A 10612-nucleotide genomic window follows, 5' to 3' on the forward strand; every position below is an offset into this window, starting at 1 on the left:
TAATAGTAATTTTTATGCACCCACCAAAATTTCTGAGGTCATCTTATTTCCTGTTTTCAAGTAGTATTTGTAAACTGTCTTTAGTCTTCATTACTAGTAACTGGATGACCACTACTTTAATGTAGATGTGGCACCATTCGAGAGAGAGATGTATGGTTTTTCCTATTTGAACCTCATCATCCGTCTGCAACAGAAAGTAGTGCTGCAGAACAAGCTGAAAAGTATAAAAAGCATGTTCCTATTTGCTGAATCCCGGGTTAAAAATCCTTGTGATCTAATTCAGGGAATCAGATGCCTTCCAGGGAATTGTCCTGGTGCTAAATGTGTGGGTGTAAAATGAAACTATCTTGGGAAAAAAAAAAAAAAAGAATTTTGGAGACTGCTTAAGAAAACAGCTTTTCTTTCTTTGACTTGTTAGGATTGCCTTGAGGATTAGAAGTATAAAATACTCCAAAGCTTGGCAAATAGGATTTTTTTTTTTTTTTTTTTTTTTTTAAATCTACTGGACAGGAAAAATGATGGATTTAGGAGAGATGGTGACTTTGAAGTTGATGGCAATTTTACCCACATCAGAAGTGTTGCTAAGGTCTTGTGTATATTTTAGATACTTCACGGGTCCCTTAGTTATGACCTTACTCATAACTAAAATCCCTGATGCTTCATGGATACTACCTAATTAGTTTCAATTAGGGACAAAAGGGAAAGCTAATCAGTTGGTGAGGTTGTGTTCCCAGCTTATTTGTGGTTGGTGTTTTGGGACTGCTTTATAAACACCTTGTCATTTTTCTTAAGAACCTTTCCCAGGACAGGCCTCCAGTTTAGTAGTGGGCTCATGCCCTATGCTGTCAACTTCAGCATCCTGGCTTTACGGCAAAATTGCCTTTCCCTGGGGGAGGGAACGTGATACATGTATCACACCAACTGGAGTGTCTGGGGAATCACCCTGTGTTTGGAAGCTCTGATTTGTGTTATGCTTTGATGGATATTTTCATGAACATGTCAGGAAAGTGACTCTGTGAGCCTCTTGTGTGGGCCATGCTGTGGAAACGTACCTTGTGGTGGAACTTCATCTTTTAAACTTAGAGCAGCGGCTTGCTAAAACGTTGTTCTCATCATGATTTTGTTTTTCTCTGGTAACTTCTAGTTGTGGTGTCTGCTAGACAATTAGGTCTCTGTCTCACATATGGTATCTGAATTTGAAAATGACCTTGATGAAATTAAGATCACTTGGGGATTGTAGCCTGCCCTTTTATCTTTGACAGTTTTGTTATTTTAAGAAGTTCTGCATGTTATTGATGAGCATATATCACTGCTGATAGGGAATACCGGACTTGACTAGTCTTCTAGTGACCGATGTGACCCAATATTTTTAAGATACCAGTTAGTAATCTAGACATGTTTAACTCTGGTCATCTACAAAAGGATTAAAAATAATGCTATGGTAGTTCTGCAATTGTGTACGTTTAAACTGCTGATAAGACAAATGCACAAATGTTGGCATTTCTTTAAAAAAACCCAAAACTAACATTTATTATCTTATTTTGTTTCTTTAAAATATTTGTCCTGAGTGAAATGACTGTGGTGTTTGTCTGTTAAGCAGCTAAAGTGCTGTGCTGTTTGTTTGGCTTTTAGTCAACATACTTTCCAGGAAAAGGTGAAAGGACACAAATACCACAGACAGGTTTCGTTTGTAGTTCAGTGAATGTGAAGTATATGTTTTAATCTAAAATGAAGTCTCTTTTTAAAAAACTTAATTGACGCTTTGTAGGAAGACTCAAACTTTAGCTCCTCAAATATGCAGGGCTGCTTTCTTTCAAACTTGGCAAGTGTGATAGTACTCATCAAGACCACAGAACTTGTTTTGTGTTTGGATGCTCTGGGTCCTTTGGTAATTGTAGTAGTTCTGTTCATCAGATGAACACATTAATCGTCTCCCCAACTGATCTAGAGGGCCTTAAACTGTGACAGTAGTTCCAGTACTAAACAACTGCCTGGAGTCTCTTTGGGCAGATTATATTGTCCTTCTATATTGGTACAATACTAGTATCTTAGGAGCCTCTCAAATTCCTTGTTAATAGTAGTAATAAAAACACCAGATGCTCTGAACATTTATATTCTTTTTAGTGGGCAGAGTGCCAGCATGCCCAAGTAAATAGAAGAGCAGAATGTGTTCAGAACCAAAAGTCTTGGAGCAGACATACACATTGGGTTCAGAAATGGGAGATAAGGAAAAAGAATCCGTAAAGGTCTGTTCAGCTTTTAACTGATAAGACCTTGAATCTGTTGCCTGATGAGAGCACTCAGGTGGTGGTAGTGATGGAAGTAGGTCTGATTGCGGAATGCCAGTTGGATGCAAAATACTTCATTGTTGTCAGTTCATATGCCAGGCCAAGTTTAAATTATGAAACAATAGTTCAGTTAAAGGATCGCTCATATATCTTTTTTTTTTTTTAAAAATTAAAAACCCTCCACCATGTAAGTCTTAAATACATAACAAGAAGCTAGCAATTGTAGTTTCATTAGGAAAGACATGATTTAAAAACACTCAACCCACCCCAACAAACAAAGCTACAACCTGTAAACCCACTGGTGCCTTTTGTTGTATTTATCACAGTTAAGGAGACAGTTTGTCAGAGTGGACACCTGGAGGAGGAGGGAAAAGGTGACTTCAGACAGGGTCTGGTAATGATTTTCATTGCTTACTGCTGTTGTCAAACAGCTGACAGGAATTAGGAGTATAATTATCAGCAAGATTTTGTCACTGCACCAGAGCACGTGATCTGATGCCCTGTACCTGTACAGATCAAACCACACATGCTTTCTGTGTGAAGGGAGAGGATGTTAAGTTATTAAATGGAACTATATGCTTGTCTTCATTTACAGTAACAATCTTCTGCTTCAAGATTTTAGATGTGCTTGTTTCAGTATGTTGAAATCAATTTACAGGAAGTCGGACTCGACTGATTCACTTTCTGCATGTCGATTTCTGCCCAAGGTGAAACTTCTGATATTAACAAAGCATGAGTGATTTTTAAAAAAAAAATTTTTCAGACACCACTTGAAATGACTGAAAATAATAAAACCTTTTTTCTTATCTTGAAGGTTGGTTTTTTTTAAAGGTGAGATTGAATAAGAATGATTCTGGGTAATTCCTGTAATGGTGATGAAGTTTACATCTGGTTTCTGCTTATCTAGAACAAGAATTCTCACTGTTTTCCTACCTTTATTTCAGTACCTTTTCTTGATCTTCTGAAGATAAATTAGTCACTGCCTTGTCGAACAACCTGTTTTCAGGGCTCCAGGAATAGGCTATCCATATGCCAATCACGACAGGTAAAGATCTACCACCTGATGATAGGTCCTGAAACAGAGTTAAAAACTTAAAGCATAATACTTCAATTTATACTTTCTGTGTCTTTGATTCTCTTCTGTTAAGATTTAGGGATTTCATCTGTCAAATTACCTGGTTAAATTCAGAGCAAAATCTAGATTTTTAGTTTGCTGATTGTAACTAAAGATGAAGTGGGTTTTCATAGCTTGATCAAATGCCTGTTACATAAAAAAATACTTTATCCTTCTACCAAAGGGGTTTTGGATAAAACTGTTACAGATTAAACCATGTCAACATTGGCATTGCCTTTTACTATCTTTTAGTAAATAGGACTCTGGTTACTAAGAGATATAATATCAATTGGCTGCTGTTAGATGGCTATTAGGAAGTTTTCAATCTCAGTTTTATTGTGAATTTTTACAAAATTAATTATTTCTATAAGCCAGATATTAAATTTTTTAAAAAGTTGTAAATTCATACATGAGTGCCAGGTGTTACTAATGGTATTAACTGTACAAACCAGGCTAATTAGCTTTCATCTGAAGTCTTCTGCCGTTGTTCTAGCACAATCCTTGAAATTGCTTAAACAAAGGATTATATGAAACCTTTTAAAAAAACTAGATTATTTTTTTTTCTGTGCAGAACACTGAGCTTTATAAATGAGTCAGGCTTTCTGGATTTATACATTGAAATTCTAATACTGAACTTCAGTGTTCAGTGTATGTTAGTTGGTCTTAATACACCAATGTTCAAATTGGTATATTAACCTGAGCTGCTTTCTGAAACCCATGTAAATGAATTTAAATACTTGAAAGCCTAGCATGTGATTGAAAATATTTGAATAATTTTGAGGGAATTGACGGGGGAAAATATGTAGCTGCTTGATGACTTAAAAAAGCAAAAACCCAAACCCAAAACAAACCCAACTTCTTAAAAAAGCTGTAAAACTTTAAAATATTAGTGACTAATGACCGTGAAAGTGAACAGTGTGCCTATACAAATGATGAAACAGTGAGCAAGGAGTGCTCACTCCAGATAGCTTGAAACTCACAGAGTTGGTTTGTAAACCTTGCTGAAAAAGGGGCACTCAAAAGCAAGAGAGTCTTACATTTGATTATCTAATGTATTTATTTATTTTTTAATCAAATGAGCTCAATTATCTTAAGATTAAATTGTGATAATGGATTATGCAGGAATTTGGGGCAATAGTACAGTCTTGCTTTCTTAACATTACCTAAGGTGATTAACACTGTATGTAGTATCTCTGAAAGACAGTAGAGGATTCTGAGTGAGTAGAAATAAAAAGTCATTCCATGGTTCCTATGAAGTCAGAGATCCCCTTGAGAAATTGTAAACTATCAGCAGTGGTTTCAAGGGCATCTCTTGTCCTTTTGTTTCCAGTTTGCAACTTGTATTTGCAGTTTGACTAAACTCTAGAAAATATCTTGATTATGCAGCACAGTGATCTGGTTTTGCTGTGAAAAGGTGTGAGAAGAAACTTCTCATCCCTCCCTCACCTTCTAGTACTTACAGTTTTTATGTCTTCCCCCCACCCCCACCCTCCTTGAAGCCTACAAAGTCTGCACAAGTGTTCTTTGCCTTGTTGGGTTTTTTGGGTTTGGGTTTTTTTTGTGGTGATAGCTCTGCAAAACCTATAATGCTGTTAGGTAGCTTGTGACATGTCAGAATGAAAATACTAGGTAACTAGGAAAGGAGGACTCTGTTTATAACCACACTTATAAGTTTATGAAACCTGGAATAACCTACAGACCAGGAATTACACATTTTTAAACTCATATAAAACCCATACTGCAAACAAATTAAGGTCTGGATTTGCTACACAGACTAAATTCCTTTAGGAGTTATGTAAATATCTGGGCTGTTGGATGCACTAGTCTATTTGAGATGAAGTTAAACTAAAACTCTATCTGGAGACCTCTAATGTTTGGGCAAATCAAGATCTGAATCTCATCTCCATTTTTTTTTTTTTTTTACAGCAGAGTAACTGAGTTAGAACCTCTTGACACTTCAGTGAGACTGTGGTGTATTTCCTGGCACTGACTTTGATGATACAGATAGCAAAGCTTTTCTTTTGTACACCACCTGTCAAGAAAAAGCCATTTCATTTTCTCAAAAGTCTCTATCCTTCCAATAATGTCTAAGATGCACTTCTGGAGCAGATCAAATATCTGGGAGGAAAAACAGAGATGGACGTGAAGAAGAAGGGAACTTCAGTTGTTTCCTTATACTGACCCTTCATTCAGTTGTTTCCTGTTTTGGCAGTGAGTACATGGCTACAAAACAGCAGAAGTAGAGTGTTCCTGCCAGCTACTCTAAACTTCTGTTATGGGTCATAAATTTCAAGGACAAACTGTATTTTGAACTTACTGAAATTTGAGAAGTCTCATGTAATTCTTTAACCTAATATTAAAGTTTAGATCTTTGAGCGCCCTGGCTCTGCTGCAACTCTCAAAAAAGTCAGAATTCAAAAATCAGTTTTTACTCATTGCAGATAATGATGTTGAAGCAATATGAGAATCTGAACAGCTGAGTTCTGCGGAATTGCAATGATTTATTTTACAGCAATGTCTTCCTTTTGACAACATGCAAAATGAATATACTGTTAAAATTTGGAAATGCCACAAGTCTATGGCTTTCTCCCTTCTGGAAATACATACGCAAGTTGTAAGAACCATTCAGGTGCAAGAATTTAATTGAGCATTTACAGTGTTTGGTTATCTACCATGATGAAGCAGATACAATAAAGTACTGCAGAATTTACCTTCATAATTCTTAAATTTCTACAGTTAGGCGTGTTGAAACTAGTCAATGGTGAGAAACAGTCTGTAATATTTGCTAGCTGTAATAAATGTGGGCCCAGAAAAAATTAGTACACTTTCCCATGTGTTGATATGATTTAATAACACAATCATGCCTAGTTTACATTCTCCTGGGGGGTTATTTCCGTCCCTACAACCAGCTGACTAGTGTCAGAAACACTGCTTACGCTGCACTGCTACAACCTGTTCCAGATTGCCCATGTAGTGCTGAATTAGCAAGGGGCTTTCTAGGAAACCATGTTGCAAGTGTGTGATTTTTTTTTTTTTTGATTTTTTTTTGTTTAATTATTTTTCTCTTTCCAAACTCATGTAATAGTGTTGTTGAACTTTAAACAATCTTGTCCCTTTCTCTCTCTCCATGCTACTTGACCTCAGGAAGAAGCTTGGCATATCAGCTGAGTGGCTTTTTTTGAGGGAGATTAAATCAATACTACCGTATTTTACTTGAAAGCAAAATGGAGAGACTAGAGAAAATGTTTTTAAAGGGTATTAGAATCTACATTTATTTCATTTATCTGGCTAAAATCCTGCAGCTTGTTGTTAAGACTAATGTTATGTGATGCAACTGTCTGTTCACTTACCTGATCTTTAGATGACCTTCATGATACCTACAAGTTACATCCTCATTTCTTGTCACTGTCCAAATATCCTGATGTAAAGTTCAATATAGGATAAGAAATCCAGTCTTCCTAGTCAAAGTGGGTTGATTGAGCAGTTGATCTATGTATGCTTTATATCTTAGCAAGGTTCTTTTATTGAGGAATTGGTTCACTGCTTCGCTGTGACTCAATTTGCTCCCTTACACACTGAATCTGAAGACCTTTTCCCATTTGTGTAAAGCAGCTGTTTATTGTGGATCCCTTAGTACTACCTGGTTTTTTTGTGATCTTCTGTACAGGTCTTTGCCACCTCACAACAACTTTCACTGGACTTTACTGTGACTTTTTTTTTAACTCTTCCACCTTTTACAGCAGTGTCATCATTTTTTTCAGTGCTAGCTTTAAGAGGAGACATTCCTTTTTTTTTTTTTTTTGAAGCTCCTAAGCTAAAATTACTTTTTTATTTAAGTCTTTATGTACTTGTGAACTGCTTTCCTTGGAGTGACCGTCTCAGTGGATAGACTACTGTGCACTTCTGTGGCCCATGATAAGATCTTGGCAATTGCTGCTTCCTGTAGGAGCACAACTGTTAAAATGACAATATATCATTATCTCTTAGTCTGAGCTACTCCAGAGTTTATGGTGTAATAAAGTAGTGTGATCAAATTGAGGCCTGCTGCAGAGTTCCACGGGAGCCTTTCTGTTGAATCTGAAGACCTTTACTTTAGACTGGACATTTAGCTTCTCTTCTGGAAATATTGGCATGCAAATCTATGCAGCATTGCAGTGTGCTTGAATGACTGATGTCATGAACACCTCTTCATGTGGTCTTACCTAATAATTACTTAGAAGATTTTGAGGTATATCTTCTCTTTCTTAATTTTCTATTGGTGTCTGAACAAGATGGGGAAAATATAGTCAAGTTGTGCTTAGAGTTTGCATATGACAACTATAGTGTAGTGCAGAGTACCAGGGGCTAGGACAAGTAGGAAAGTTTGCAGAGAATACTTACTGAGCAAAGGGGGAACTGACAGACCTATGACTCCAGAGTAGTTACAGCTTAGGAGCCTGAATTGAGGGTAATTTTTTGAAGGCTGGGAGAAATGGAAAGAAACTGCTGTGGGCTACAGGGTGAATCTCTAATGTTAGGTTTCTGGCAGGCGGAAAGCAAGAAGGGTCAGGCATTCTGATGCACAAGGCTTTGGGACAAGAGTCTGAGAGCCACCATGAGCACTTCTTCCTGATGAACATCTGTAGGACTCTGGAAAGTAAGGCTGTGTTCATGAGACTCATCCCTTTTGTCTGAACAACACAGCTTTTGCCCTTGCATTCTGTGTCCTTTCTTTGCGGCAGGAAATGCCATGCTATCAGGCCAAGTGGAACCCATTGATGCAACTGAGAACAACCTCCTCCTGTAGATCAATAAAGAACTACTTATTCCAGTCACTGCTGCAAACTTAATAGCTACACGAACTTTCCGTTTGAAGAACAGCAGACTTCCTCTTTCCACCACTGAAGTTTTTGGGGTATTTGCACAGGGTACAGGACTTAAAACCAGGAGACGAGTGGCATGGAATGACTCATGCTCAAAACCAGAAGCATTTGACTTTGGAAAACTGACTTCAGTTCTAGCCCTTCCTCTTTACAGTTTTATATTGCACGACCTTTTAAATGAAATGTCGAGCTTCCTTTTTAAATGACAGGATCTCTGCAGTGTGACTATGAGTGTGATTCAAGAAGGTGTTCCGTAACTTAATCAATCCCTGTGTTCATCCACTGACTTCAGTTCTCGTGACATCACTAGGTTCAAGTTCCTCATAGCATAATAATTCCATGCTGTAAATGAGTCTGCTTTCTTCAGCATGGAGATCCTGTAGTACTATTATTGACATATCCTGCAAACACCCTAACACCAGTGAGCATCAGTAGTTATGTGACTCCTGCAATAACCAATAACAGAAATTTTTGAGGAATGTACAAGAAAGCCTATAACATGGCCATTTTATGTAACCTCTCACTAGATTGTTTCTCTCCAATGATTTTCTCTGTTGAAGGCTATCTGATTTCTACTAAAGTCAGCTTCATGTTCTGGAAGTGATCTTAGATTTTTGGGATTTTTTTGTCACTTTAGATGTTCTAGCAACTGCTGTAGCCAAAAAAAAAAAAACAAACAAAACCAACCCCCAACAAAAAAACAACCCCAACCAAAACTCCAAACCACTTTTATCCCATATTGCTGAGAAGACTATGCCCCATCTTTTCAGGCATGAATTTGGCCACTGAGGTCCAGGCATGCACGCCCTCCGGGATTTTCTCTTTTACTGATGTTCATTACATTCAGCAATGAAGTGCTATATGCTAGTTGGATTTTCATATGAGACAGCAGCTTGCCTCATTTTATTGAGGTCTCTCATTTTATTAGCACCCCACCCCTTTTTTTTCTGTTTGCTGAAACGTGCTTCAGAAATATATTACGTTTTTTGAATACTACATTTTTTAAGTTGTCTGTGTTTCTAGAAGGTACGTGGGTAACTTCTTTTAATTTTCTCTGTGCCTATGGGAGTTATGTGTCTCCCAGAACTCCCTTATTCTTTCAGTACCTTTAGGCATTGTAGCATCTTTAAAAAGATCTAATATTTGGTAGTGAGGTAGTGGCCAGCTGTCTATTTACTGAACAATAAATTACCAGTTTCAGATCCTTAAGTACGTGATGTTGGTATTTGAATCTGTGGAACTCTTTGAGGCTGGGTGTAGTGTGTATGTGCACGTACACTTGTATGCTTAAGTATAATATTTTGATATTAGGAATGCTTTGTATCATTCTGTTTCTGTAATGAAGCATTTCATCTGTTTCCTTTTTCAAAAGAGGGGAGAGTTCTTTTCAAATTTGTTAATGCTGTGAAAGGAAACAGTGTAGATTAGTGCTGCTGCTAATTTAACCCAGTATTTACAGCAAAAATGCATAAGGGTCTTTTGGTTTGGTTTGCATTTTGCTGTTTTTATAATATGAATCTTAAGTGGTGAAGTGGTTGTGTTGATTTTTGTTTGTTTGGGTTTTTTTAACACTTAAAAAAAATAACATCTGTACGTTCTGTGGGAAATGTGGTTAGAGATCTAGAAAACCATTTTTCCTAGTTCCCTGTTTTTGTCTGCTGTTAATCCTGTACAGTCAATAGAGAAGAAAAACAAACCCCTGCAAAATATAAAGTCACCAACCTAGTGTCAGAGACAAATTTATGAAAACACCCACTTTAGCTGCCTCATGTTTGAGATATTAGACTGTGGCAGTCAAGATCATATTCTCCAGACTGCATTCTTCATAAGCAGAAATACTGGCAGCCATGTGTTAAGTTATAAAAAGATAGCAGCTGATGTCAGGGCTTATTTCAGTGAGGAGCCATTTCAGAATACTGTACTAATTTTGAGCAGGTATATGTAAAATAGAACTCTTCCCTTGACATGTAGCATTCAGTGTAAATTGATACATATCTGAATAATGGGGTAGAAAAAGATGAACAAGTAATAAGCTGCCATAGATAACCCACTTAAAAAAAAATCTTCAGCATTGTACATGATTCTTTATGCAAAACTGAGAGGAACAGAAAAACAGTTCAGTTTAGCCTGCATTTTAGGGATTAGATTTTTGAGCTGGTTTAAAATCCTCCTGCTCTGATGTTGGAAAGCTACCACAATTTGAACCAGAGCCTGAGCTAATTTAAAACTATTAACAGAGGAGTACCCAGCCTTTCTATGCGGGTGATCTGTATATCACAAGCAGCCCTCCAAATGCACTGACTTTATGTGTGCAGAAACCTGTTCTCTGGTCACACTGGGTGTGGATC

The sequence above is a fragment of the Cariama cristata genome, unplaced genomic scaffold, assembly GCF_000690535.1.
Source record: "Cariama cristata isolate BGI_N322 unplaced genomic scaffold, ASM69053v1 scaffold35543, whole genome shotgun sequence".
NCBI lineage: Eukaryota > Metazoa > Chordata > Aves > Cariamiformes > Cariamidae > Cariama > Cariama cristata.